This window comes from Crocuta crocuta, unplaced genomic scaffold (genome assembly GCF_008692635.1).
Source record: "Crocuta crocuta isolate KB4526 unplaced genomic scaffold, BGI_CrCroc_1.0 scaffold16, whole genome shotgun sequence".
In the NCBI taxonomy this organism is placed as follows: domain Eukaryota; kingdom Metazoa; phylum Chordata; class Mammalia; order Carnivora; family Hyaenidae; genus Crocuta; species Crocuta crocuta.
The window spans coordinates 15,053,590-15,066,160 of record NW_027531893.1 but is presented as its reverse complement, the minus strand read 5'-3'; the positions used below and the strand labels follow the sequence as shown (position 1 = coordinate 15,066,160).

Below are 12,571 nucleotides of genomic sequence, written 5' to 3'. Positions count from 1 at the left end.
CATGGCTAAATTAGAATTCTTTGATTGCAAGTGAAAGATACTCAATTTGAACCGGGTTTTAAGAAATGGCTGTTATCAGTGTCTCCAATGCCATCAAGCCTTCCCTCCATCTCTGTCTCTAGCTGGCTGCCTCCAGAGATGAAACTGCACACCAGTTTCAATGTCATTTATCTGAGCTTTCTCTGAGTTTATATTCTAAGAGTTCTGGGGCTAGAGTAGAAAAAGAAATCTCTCCTCTACCTTCCATTTGGGAAAAAAAAAACTCTCAGGGAAAGACTCTGATTGATCATTTGTGGGTCTTTTCTTCCCCTTTGACCAATCTCCTAAACCTTTATCTAAGCAAAAGAGAGTCTTGTATGCTGAGCAAACAAAACCTGTGACCTGAAACCAAAATAAGACTCAGCTATGCTCCTCCCACTGACTTTATCTTCCTTAATTTAGAGTCCTTAAGTAATCTGATGATAGCAGAGTAGGTTTCTCAAGCTCAGCCTTGAGACCCATGACAACATGGGCCAGATCAGACTGTAGGGGCTCTCCGGTGCATTTTCAGCATCATCCCAGTTCTCTCTATCCACTAGATGCCAGTAGCAGGGGTCCATCTCCCAGCTGTAACAATCAAAAATATCTCCAGACATTGCCAAGACTTCCCTGGTAAGCAGAATTTCTCCCAAATGAGAGCCATTGAAATTGAGGTATGTGAGATGAGAGAACAGAAGGCATTTTCCCAGAAGTTATTATCAAGTGGACATGTTGGAGGATGGAAGAGAGGATAAGCAGAAAGACATAGAATAAGGGAGGCAAGGAAGGAAGGAAGAACGGAGATCATAGCACTTCCTGCACCTCCTATATCATTTTTCCATTAGCCCCTTGGCACCAATTAATTTATCATATTATCTGGCTGTCAACTTGGAAGAAGAACTAGGGTCCCAGGGCATATGAAACAGAATGAGGCATATAAATACTTCAGCCTGAGGGCATGAGGAGGGGAGAAGGGACTAAGGTTTCAGACTCCTTACTGGAGGAGGTAGATGGTGATAATTCAGCATCAGTGACTCTAACCTGGGGTTGCTGGATCATGTTTCCTGTGTCTACTACCAATTGTTATCCATATTAGCAAGAGTGATCTCTTATAATTTAGAATTTTCATTGGGCCTTTTCAGACTCAGTCTTATCTGACTCTCCCCCACAAATCCTGTGAAGTGGGCAAGGATCTTATTATGTCCATTTACAGATGAGGAAACTGATATCTATAATATGGGAAAGAGAAGCACTATTTTTAATAAAAGTGTGGGGCTTTTAATACAAACAAACCCAATTTCAATTCTTAGCTGCATCACTTACTAGTTATTTAATCCTGTCAAGTTACTTAACCTCTCATCTGCAAAATGGATTCAATGCCTAGGTAATATAGGTTGTTATGAAAATTAAGTTGGCTAATGTAGGTAAAGAGTCTATTATGGTACCTGGTACTTAGCAAGCATATACTAAAGGATAACAAGTATTATTATCATAATTATCACCTATCATCACTGAAATTCCAAGAAAAATTAAAATTAAGCAATTTAACCAGAGTTTCACTACCGATAAATGATGATTCTGGACCTTAAATTCAACTTTTGAATATTTGATATCATTTTACTATGCAATGACTGAGGCTGAGTAAGGGACTGAGACTGAGTATCCACTGAGGTGTGTGGTACTTTACATAATAGTACTTAATATCCCTATAATATTGAGAATCAGTCAATGGTATCTCCATTTCACAGATGAAAACATCTGAAACAGAGAAGTAACTTGACCACTGTCACTCTGGTTGAGGGTGGAGGTGGATTATCCGTTTTATATTATGAAGCCCTCCCACTCATTCTTTCAATTCTAGTGATTATTTGGGATATGGGATGGCAACACAACTCTGGCCATGAAGGCCTAAGAAGTCTCAGGCAGTAGGGGAACTTTTAAGAAAGCTTTTCCTCACTGAAAAAACAATAAAAGAATCACAGGGGGAGAAATGACCCCTCTTTTTATGGTGTGCACAAAATAGCTGCCACTCATCTGCCACCATGAGAAGAGCAAACTGGAGGGGAAAACAGAAACATCAAAGATAACAGAGCAGAAGAAGACAGCAAGAAATCTGAGCCTTGATCATATTACTCAACCAATGGCTGATTTAACAGCCCTGAGCACCTCTCTCAGGAGTTGTCTTCATGTGAGAAAACAAATCTCCTTTTTGTTTCAACCATTTGAAACAAGTTTTCTATTACCTGCAGCCAAAGGCACTCTGATACAATCAATACAAACATAATAATTCCTTTACTGCTGATAATAGGATTCATTGTACATTGACAACATTGGAAATACTGTACTAAGCTTCTTAGATTTCATATTGCATTTAATGTTTCATATTGCAAACCATAAAGTAGCTACTATTATTAACTCTATTTTACAGATACGTAGTAGAATGGAGTAAAGGAAACCAATGTTTGTAGGTTGACAATACATAACCTCTTGAGACACTGGGGAGATGGCTCAGAGTGCAGACTCTTGAGTGAGATCATCTTCGCTGAAATACAATTTTATCACTTACTGGCCATGTGATCTTGGGCAATTACTTACCAAGTATTCTCTTGGAGCTTGTTTCTTCACCCTTAAAATGGACAAGATAATTGCATCTATCTCAGAGTGGTATTAGGATGAAATGAGGTTCGTCCAATCAACAAATATTGTGTGCATGATTTAATGTTCCTCATAGTTCTGAAAGGTTGGGAAATGCTACCCCCTTTTACATAAATGAAGAAACTGAGGTTTAAAGAGGTTAAATTAGTTGTCACATAGTAGTACAGTGCTAATAAGCAGGGTGCTGGGATTCAGATCTAACTAGGTTGCTTTTAGTAGCAAAGAACTAGGTGTAGTTACATGACAAAGGCTGTTTGGGGCAGGGGCTAGAACAGAGAGGTGGAAAGATAGATTAAGCTCAGGTTGTAAAGAGCCCTTTATGCTTTGTCAAGGAACATGGGCAACACGTTGGCTAAAGTGTGAGAAGAGGGAGGCCGTGAAGGGCAGGAAAGGAGGGCATTGCCAGATGGGTGACCCTCAGTCTACAGAAGTGCAGCCAGTCTCTAAGCACACACTCCACACAAGGATGGCTAGGGGATCACCAACGCAGGTGGCCTTGTTAATTATTAGATTTGCCTTGTGCAGTATGGTATTGTGATTTATAATAAGAAATATGTTAGGTCTTTGCCCCATTCCTGATACAGAGCTCCTAAAACCCTAGGGATTTCATAAGTATTGAGAGGTATAGAGGTGTCTTTGTTATGCTAATGAGGTGGCTTTTGGATTGAGCCTACCAATGGGGGCTGGTTTGCCAGGAGAACCATCCCTGTGGTTGGAGGGTTGGAATTTTCAGTTCCTCTCACCACTACTTGAGGGAAGACAGAGGGACTGAAGAATGAGTTCAATCAACAGCAGCCAATGATTTATTCAATCATGCCTATGTAATAAAGCCCCCATAAAAACTCAACTGATGGGAGGACTCAGAGACCTTCTGGGTTAGTGAGCTCAGAGAGGGCATGGAAGCGCCATGACCCTTTCCCCATAACTCGGCCTATGAATTCCTTCCATCTGGCTGTTCCTGAGTCATATCCTTTTATAATAAACCAATAAACCAGTAATCTAGTAAGTGAAATGTTTCTCTGAGTTTTGTGAGCCGCTCTAGCAAATTAATTGAACCCAAGGAAAGGTTCTTGGGAACCTCTGATTTATAGCCAGTCAGTAAAAGCACACATAACAATCCGGGCTTGTGACTGGCATCTGAAGTGACTGGGGTGGGAAGAGGGGCAGTTCTGTAAGACTGAGCCCTTAACCTGGGAATCTGATGCTATCTCCAGGCACATGGTTTCAGAATTGAGTCAAATTATAGGACACCCAGCTGGCATTGGACACTTGCTGGTGTTAAAAAAACAAAACCCTGACACACTGGCATTCATATCCAAATATTATACGCTCTTGTCATCAAAAATCTATGTTGCTGTTGGTTACAGTTCAGTCACCTCTCCATCAACTGACATGGGCATAAACTGACCTCAAGCACTTGGGTAATCAGGGCTCTGAAGTCCCAAACTCCCTTATTCCAAAAAGCAACATGAACTAGCAGCTACAATAGGAAATTTTGGAATAGACAGACCTTGCCTGGAATCCTTAGTATCTAGGTGATTTAAGCACAATGCCTAACTCTTGAGACCTCAGTATAATGGTTCTGGAGTCAGAGTACATGGGTTCAAATCTTGGGCTGTGTAACCTCAGATATATTATTTATAAGCTCTCTGAGGCTGTTTCCTCATCTGTAAAATGGGAAAGATAGTTTTGTTTACCTATTAAAATGATGGAGAAGAAATTATGTAAGTCACACATTCAATGATAGTCACTGAGGACTTTCTATATGCTAGTCAGTTCTGATGGTGACAAGACAGACAAGATCGCTGTTTTCATGGAGCTCACATTGGAGTGGGAGAGAAGAGATGATACAGAAATAATTAAAATAACAAAATAACATCAAGCAGTGATCAAACTATAGCTGCTTTGGACAAAGAAGGGGAGGTCTGAGCAGAGAGTTGAATAATGATTGAGCAGGGGGAACAGCAAGTGCAAAGCCCCTGAGGTCAAACAGAGTTTGGCATGACTGTAAAAGAAAATAAAAGGCCAGTGTGTCTGGACATACTAAGCAAAGGGTAGAGCAGTGCAAGAGGGAGTCAAGGGCTTGATCCTGGGAAGTCTCTTTACTCTTGTTGGCATTTTGGATTTTACTCAACTTAAAAGACATTAGTGGAGGCTTTTAAACAGAACAGTTCTTACCTGAGTGTCATCTATTCTAAAATTCATACCAGAATTTGTTTTAATCAGGTATGGTAAGACACACAGACATGGAAATGACTGTCATAAAGGAAGTTTACACTCAAAGACCTCTAGAAACAGAAGGCATGTCCTGCAGGGCCACATATGGAAACACCAGAATAAATCAGGAGGCAGTGGGAGGAGAGGGCAGAGCCCAGATCCTGTGTGGGAATTCTCATAAGAAGGAATGGGTCACGCATGGTAAGTGCAGTGAATAGCTTTGGATTGGATACTTTAAGTAATTTCAACAGGCTCTAGGCTATAAGCGTGGTCCCTAGTTGTCTAGTACTGTGATTTACGGCAGCAAGAACATTGGCTTGGTATGTAAAAAGTTTGATAAAGGAGATGGTTGGGGGTATAGGCTCTGGATTAGATGGTTTGTGCCTGAGCAGAGTTGTTTGCTGTTTCTGGGAATTAACTAGCCCTGCGAGGGAGTCCCTCTAGAATCCAGGCCCCAAATGCAAGAATACCAAGAATACACAAAATTAAAATAAGAAAACAGAATCAACACACATTCATTAACAAGATTTCCATAAATGATATCTATTAGTATTACCTCTAAGATAAGGGTAATGAAAATTTCTGATAATTATACAATTATACAATGTATGCATGGAACTGAAAATATAGGAAGTCGTTAAAAGTTTTATTTGTAATAAAAGTGGTGAGAGTGGACATCCTTGTCTTGTTCCTGACCTTAGGGGCAAAGCTCGGAAACAAGACAATGATGTCCACTCTCACTACTTTTACCTAACGTGGTACTGGAAGTCCTAGCCACAGCAATCAGACAACAAAAAGAAAAGGAATCCAAATTGGTGAGAAAGAAGTAAAACTTTCACTATTTTCAGAGGACATGATACTATTAACAGATAACCTGAGGGGCACCTGGGTGGCTCAGTCAATTAAGTGTCCAACTTCAGCTCAGGTCATGATCTCACTGTTCCTGAGTTCGGGCCTCACGTCAGGCTCTGTACTGACAGCTCGGAGACTGGAGCCTTTTCAGATTCTGTGTCTCCTTCTCTGTTTCTGCCTCTCTCCCACTCATGCTCTGTCCCTCTTGTTCAAAAATAAATAAACATTTAAAAAAAAAATTTTAAATAGGGGCGCCTGGGTGGCTTAGTCGGTTAAGCGTCCGACTTTTGCTTAGGTAATGATCTCACGGTTGTGGGTTCGAGCACGGCGTCGGGCTCTGTGCTGACTGCCAGCTCAGACCCTGGAGCCTGTTTCAGTCTGTGACTCCCTCTCTCTCTGACTGTCCCCTGCTCACGCTGTCTCTCTCTCTCTCCCCCCTAGAAATAAATAAAACATTAAAAAAATTTTTTTAAAATAGATAATCCAAAAGACTCCACCAAAAACCTGATGGAACCGATAAACAAATTCAATAAAGTTGCAAGATACAAAATCAATGTACAGAAATCTACTATGTTCCTTTGAGGGTTTTTTTCTTACATTTATTTAGTTTTGAGAGACAGAGACAGAGCTTGAGTGGGGGAGGGACTGAGAGAGAGAAAGAGACACAGGATCTGAAGCAGGCTCCAGGCTCTGTACAAGCTGTGCACACAGAGCCTGATGCAGGGCTTGAACCACGAACCATGAGATTATGACCTGAGCCAAAGTCGGAAACTCAACCAACTGTGCCACTCAAGTGCCCCTACTGCATTTCTATACAGCGATAATGAAGCAGCAGAAAGAGAAATTAAGGAATCGGTTTCATTTACAATTGAACCAAAAACGATAAGATACCCAGGAATAGACTTAACCAAAGAGGTGAAAGACCTATACTCTGAAAACTATAAAACACTGATGAAAGAAATTGAAGATGACACAGAGAAATGGAAAGACATTCTATGCTCATGGATTGGAAGAACAAATATTGTTAAAATGTCTATACTACCCAAAGCAATCTACACATTTAATGCAATCTCTACCAAAATATCAACAGCATTTTTCATGGAACTATAACAAATAATCCTAAAATTTGTATGGAACCACAAAAGACTCCGAATAGCCAAAGCAATCTTGAAAAAGAAAAGCAAAGCTGGTGGCATCACAATTCCAGACTTCAAGTTATGGTACAAAGCTGTAGTAATCAAAACAGAATGGTAATAGAACAAAAAGAGAAACATAGATGAATAGAACAGAACAGAAAATCCAGAAATAAACCCATAATTATATGATCAGGTAATGTTCAGCAAAGCAGGAAAGAATATCCTATGGGACTAAGAGTCTCCTCAACAAATGATGCTGGGAAAACTGGACAGCAACATGACAAAGAATGAAACTGGACCACTTTCTTATACCAAACACAAAAATAAGCTCGAAGATTAAATGGATTAAAGATTCTAAACGTGAGACCAGAAACCACAAAAATCCTAGAAAAGAATACAGGCAATAATCTTTATGATGCTGACTACAGCAACCTCTTTCTCCTGAAACGAGATACAAAAGCAAAACTAAACTATTAGGACTACATCAAAATAAAGTTTCTGCACAGCAAAGGAAAACAATCAACAAAACTAAAAGGCAACCTACAGAATGGACGAAGATATTTGCAAATGACATCCAATAAAGGACTGGTATTCAAAATAGATAAAGAATTCATAAAACTCAACAACCCCCCAAAACCCAAATTATCTAATTTTAAAATAGGCAGAAAACCTGAACAGATATTTCTCCAAAAAAGACATAGATGGCCAACAGACACATGATGCTCAACAACACATATCATCAGGGAAATGCAAATCAAAACTACTATGAGACATCACCTCACACCTGTCAGAATGGCTAAAATCAACAATACAAGCAGCAACTGGTTTTGGTGAGTATATGAAGAAAGGGAAACCCTCCTGCAGTGTTGTTGGGAATGCAAACTGGTACAGCCACTGGGGAAAACAATATGGAGGTTTCTCAAAAAGTTAAAAATATTTTGACCTTATGATCCAGCAGTCACACTACTGGGTATTTATCCAAACAACACAAGAACACTAATTCAAAGGATATATGCACTCCTATATTTATAGCACCATTATTTATAATAGCCAAGATATGGAAGCAGCCCAAGTACCCATCTATTGATGAATGGATAAAGAAGATAATAATGAAACATTATTCAGCCATAAAAAATAACAAAATCTTGCCATTTGCAGCAATGTAGATGGAGCTAGAGTGTAATGGTAAGTGAAGTAAGTCAGTCAGAGAAAAACAAATACCATATGATTTCATTCATATGTGGAATTTAAGAAACCAAACAAGCAAAGGGAAAAACAATGAGACACACACACACACACACACACACACACACACACACACAGAAACAGAGAGAAACAGAGAAAAACAGACTCTTTAATTATAGAGAACAAACTGATGGTTACCAGAGGGTAGAGGGGCTGGGGCAAGAGATGGGTTAATTAGTTGATAGGGATTAAGGAGTGCACTTGTGATGAGCAAAGGGTGATGTATGGAAGTGCTGAATCACGATATTATATATCTGAAACTAAGAAAACACTATGTTAACCAACTGGAATTAAAATAAAAAGTTAAAATTTAAAAAAAAAACAGTAAAAAGAAAAAAATAGCAAACAATTAAAAAAAAGTTTTATTTCTTTCCCCTTCCCGCTATAACTTATTTTGACCTCAATGCTACATTTAGACCAGAAAATATCCCAGAACACATGGATTATTACCTGCATTTTAAACTGAGAACCAAATTCCCACCTACCCTCCAAAATGCAAGCCAGCCCTGGCAACTGATTTAAAAAAAAAAAAAAAATTGTATTCACCATTGGAAATGTTGCCACCATGCTTAAACCTCCCAATAGTCACTTTAAAAGCAGCCATGACAAAGAATAAGAATGTATTGCAGGTGGGGCGCCGGAGTGGCTCAGTCGGTTGGGCGGCCGACTTCAGCTCAGGTCATGATCTCACAGTTGGGTTTGTGGGTTTGAGCCCCGCGTCGGGCTCTGTGCTGACAGCTAACTCAGAGCCTGGAGCTGCTTCAGATTCTGTGTCTCCCTCTCTCTCTGCCCCTCCCCTGCTCACACTGTCTCTCTCTCAGAAATAAATAAAAACATTTAAAAAAAAAAAAAAAAGAAAAAAAAGAATGTATTGCAGGTATCCTATGGACCAAGCACTGTGTAAGGCATATACAGTGCTTCCCTAAATATAGTCAGTGTTTCCCCAAATACAGTCACAGGAGATGCTATGGCTGAATGCTGTGCACCCCTACAACCCCCACCCCCCACACCAATTCATATGTTGAAATCCTAACCTCCAAAGATGACAGTGTTAGGAGGTGGGGCCTTTGGGAGGTCATGAGGGTGGAGCCTCATGTATGGGATTTGTGCCCTGATAAAAGATCTCACAGCTCCCTAGCACCTTCCACCATGTGAGGACTCCATGAGAAAGCTCTAGCCATGAACCAGGAAGTAAGCCCTTACCAGCCACTATAACGAATCTGCTGGCTCTGCCATTCTAGACTTTCCAGCCTCTAGAACTATAGAAATAAATGTGTGTGGTTTTTAAGCTATCCACTCTGAGGTATTTTGTTATAGCAGCCTGAACACACTAGGACAAGAGACCATGGAGAATATAATTTTAAAGGTTCCTAGACCCAGTATTAAATAACACTGAATCACATGATGAGCAGTCCATCCCTTGCCCATCTTTCTAATTACATCAAGGGAAAGTCTCAAGTGGGTGCTAGCATGTCTTTAACACTTCTCTACCACTTGCTAATCTCTCCTTTCAACAAAGAATGAACAAGCCTTAGACTCAGAGTCTTGGCAGGCTACAGTACTAGCTGGAATTTTAATGACATTGTTGTTTTTTACCCCATGATTCTTTAAATCAAGAGAAACTACTTTTTTTTTAAAGAACAAGAAAAACTACTCTATCTATATATGAGAAAACCTAATTTTTAAATAAATTTTAAATATCTACTTAAAGAGCAATATCATGTTAATAATATAGTACAGGTGGCAAAAATCATACACATGTACTCAAATGGCTAAATTTCAGGAAGTGCTGAGTTACTTCTTTTATCCTAATAGCAACCTTGTGAGGTAGATGCCATTTATCTCTAGTTTACATACTGGAACTTGTGACGCAGATAGGAAAAGTAAGGCAGCCAAAGTCAGGATTGACACAATTCTACCTAGCTGCAAAATTTGAAATCTCATTTTGCTGACGGATCATGGTGTTTGTTATGAATGAGAAGTTGTCAACTTAGGAAAGCCTCTGATGCATCTCTTAAGAACGCATCAGTGGCACTTGAGTGGCTCAGTCAGCTCAGGTCAGGATCTCAGTTGTGAGATAGAGCCCTACGTCGGGCTCCACACTGAGCTTAATATTCTCTCCCTCTCCCTCCGCCCCTCTCCCTGTGCATGCATGCACACACTCTCTCTCTCTCTCAAAAAAAAAATCAATTAAAAAAATTAAAAGTTCCAGTGACTGCTGGCTTTAGAAATTAGCTTCTAGGTGTATGGCTAACCCTCACCTGCAAATACTTGGGCAAGAACTAAATTTTCTCTCCAAATCTCCTGCATCTTCTTCTCCTACAGCATCAGCTATAGAGACGCAGAGTGGTACCAAAACCCAACGTTGCTCTGTTAATTGGTCTCTTAGGTCAGTAATGTGGAGTCCCCAGGATGGCAGCGCTGTTCCAGGGAAGACAGCATTTATGCTCAGGTATTCAGGACACTCTGAAACTTTCCTGATCAGGACAGTTCATTCCTCTGCCCCTACCTAGCCTGGCCCAGCCACTAGATTGCCTACCTGCTGGCCTTTCTAGCTGCTCTGCTTCTGTCTTCGTTGCTGCTTGGCAGAACCTGCCTTATCTGTACGTTGATGAGTCATGCTTTCTGTACATTTCAATGTTTTATCCCTGCAGGGAAGATTCTGGTAAGTACCTTCACTCTCACTGCTCTTAATACCCCATGCTTCCCTGTTAGGACTATTTCTGAGGCTCTTAAAGAAAATTGAACTTTTCAGCAGTTGGAGTGCAGTGGTTGGAAAAAAATAAAAAGGCTCCAGGATGAGGGAAATATTCTTGTGATAACCTGGTTAGAAAGAATATTCAAAACCTTCTCTCATCTACTAGTTTGACAACTTGACCATCTATTCTAGGTGTTATACAGTATATGAGAATTCTTGACCTTTGAAATTATGCAAATCAGAGGAAACTCATACAATCCATACACAGGATGTCAACAAGTTACTGGTCATGCCTCTTCTGAAGCCTGCTGTTAATTATGCAGGGAGTGGTAGGAGACCACCATTATCAAACATTATCAAAATTGCCTTTATGTTCAAGCTATGGTATCAATGCAGTGTGTGACCATGGGCACCTCACTTAACCTCCCTGGACCTCAATTCTCTCCTCTGTAAAATACAGGAATTGGATAGAATCATCTCTGTGGGTATCACAATTCTCAAACACTAGGTAATCATGTGGGCACTTTGCTTGCTGTCTCCAGGCCATAGATTTCCTATATGTAAAATAAGCTAATTAAGCTCTAACTGCTTCACACAGATAATAATGAAGATGAAAATAAAATGGTGTATATGGCTATATTTGTTAAGAGTAAAGCTCCATCAGTTTTGAAGTGTTACTGTAATGACAACAAAGATCACTGGTGGATGGAGGAACGCCCTTGATTTGCTAGGAACAGAATCCTTCTCTAACTTAAATAAACGGGAGGGTTTTTTTGTTTTGTTTTGTTTTGTTTTTTAGAAGTACTCCTCACTTCTCTACAGAGCCTTATCTACACTATCTTTGTTTTTTGGACTTTTAAAAATTGTTGTAAGAAGGTTTAACATAAGATCTACCCTTTTAACAAGATTGTAAGTGTATAACGCAATACTATTAACTATAGGCATGATGTTAAAGGTAAGATTTCAAGAACTTATTCATCTTGCATAACTGAAGCTTTATGCTCCTTGAGTAGCAACTCTTCATCCCCCACCCCAGACCCTGGCAATCACCATTCTACTCTTCTTCCATGAGTTTGGCTATTTTAGATACTTCATGTAAGTAGAATCATATAGTTATTTGTCTTTCTGTGACAGGCTTATCTCACTCAGCATAATGTCCTCAAGGCTTATCCGTGTTGTCACATTTAGCAGAATTCCCTTCTTTCTAAGGCTGAATAATATTCCATTGTATGTATATAATACATTTTCTTCATCCATTCACCAATGGATGGACATTAAAGCCACATCCTGGTGATTATGAATAATGATGCTATGAACTTAGGAGTGACAAGGTACTCAAGGGCTCACAGGGAAACCAGGAGCCATAGATCTGAGAACAGGCAGGAAACAAGAACCACAAGAATGGCTCCAAAGCAGCAGAGTCCTGCCAGGCAGTCCTCATGGAGACGAATGAAATCCAAACTCTTCTCCTGCCCTTGTTTCACTTATTCAAGCTTCTGAGCCCCAGAAGACAGAATCTACTGACCAAGTTTAGAACACCTGCCTTCCAACCCATGACAGTCCTGAGCCAGAGGATCTGGCCCCATCTGTTTCTGTAAATGAGTGGCAAGTACCAGAATCTGCTCTCCTTCTGAGACCACACCAGGTAAAGATCGCTCTCCAAAAGGAAATCAAACCTGCTGAGAAGGGGAATAAGATTCTGTATAGCTCCTGAATATGAAATAACTACAACTCAGAGATTATGGCTTTT

The 12,571-nt window shown here is 40.0% G+C and overlaps 1 long non-coding RNA gene across 1 annotated transcript in view; it reads right to left on the bottom strand.

Annotated features, from left to right (window-relative positions):
- Window positions 1–2,612: 2,612 nt before the first annotated feature.
- LOC144239205 (uncharacterized) overlaps window positions 2,613–12,571 on the bottom strand; it is a 131,255-nt gene continuing 121,296 nt past the window's right edge. The window contains exon 3 of the long non-coding RNA XR_013337341.1: window positions 2,613–2,644. This is a non-coding gene — a long non-coding RNA (uncharacterized LOC144239205). The remainder of the gene's footprint in view (window positions 2,645–12,571) is intronic.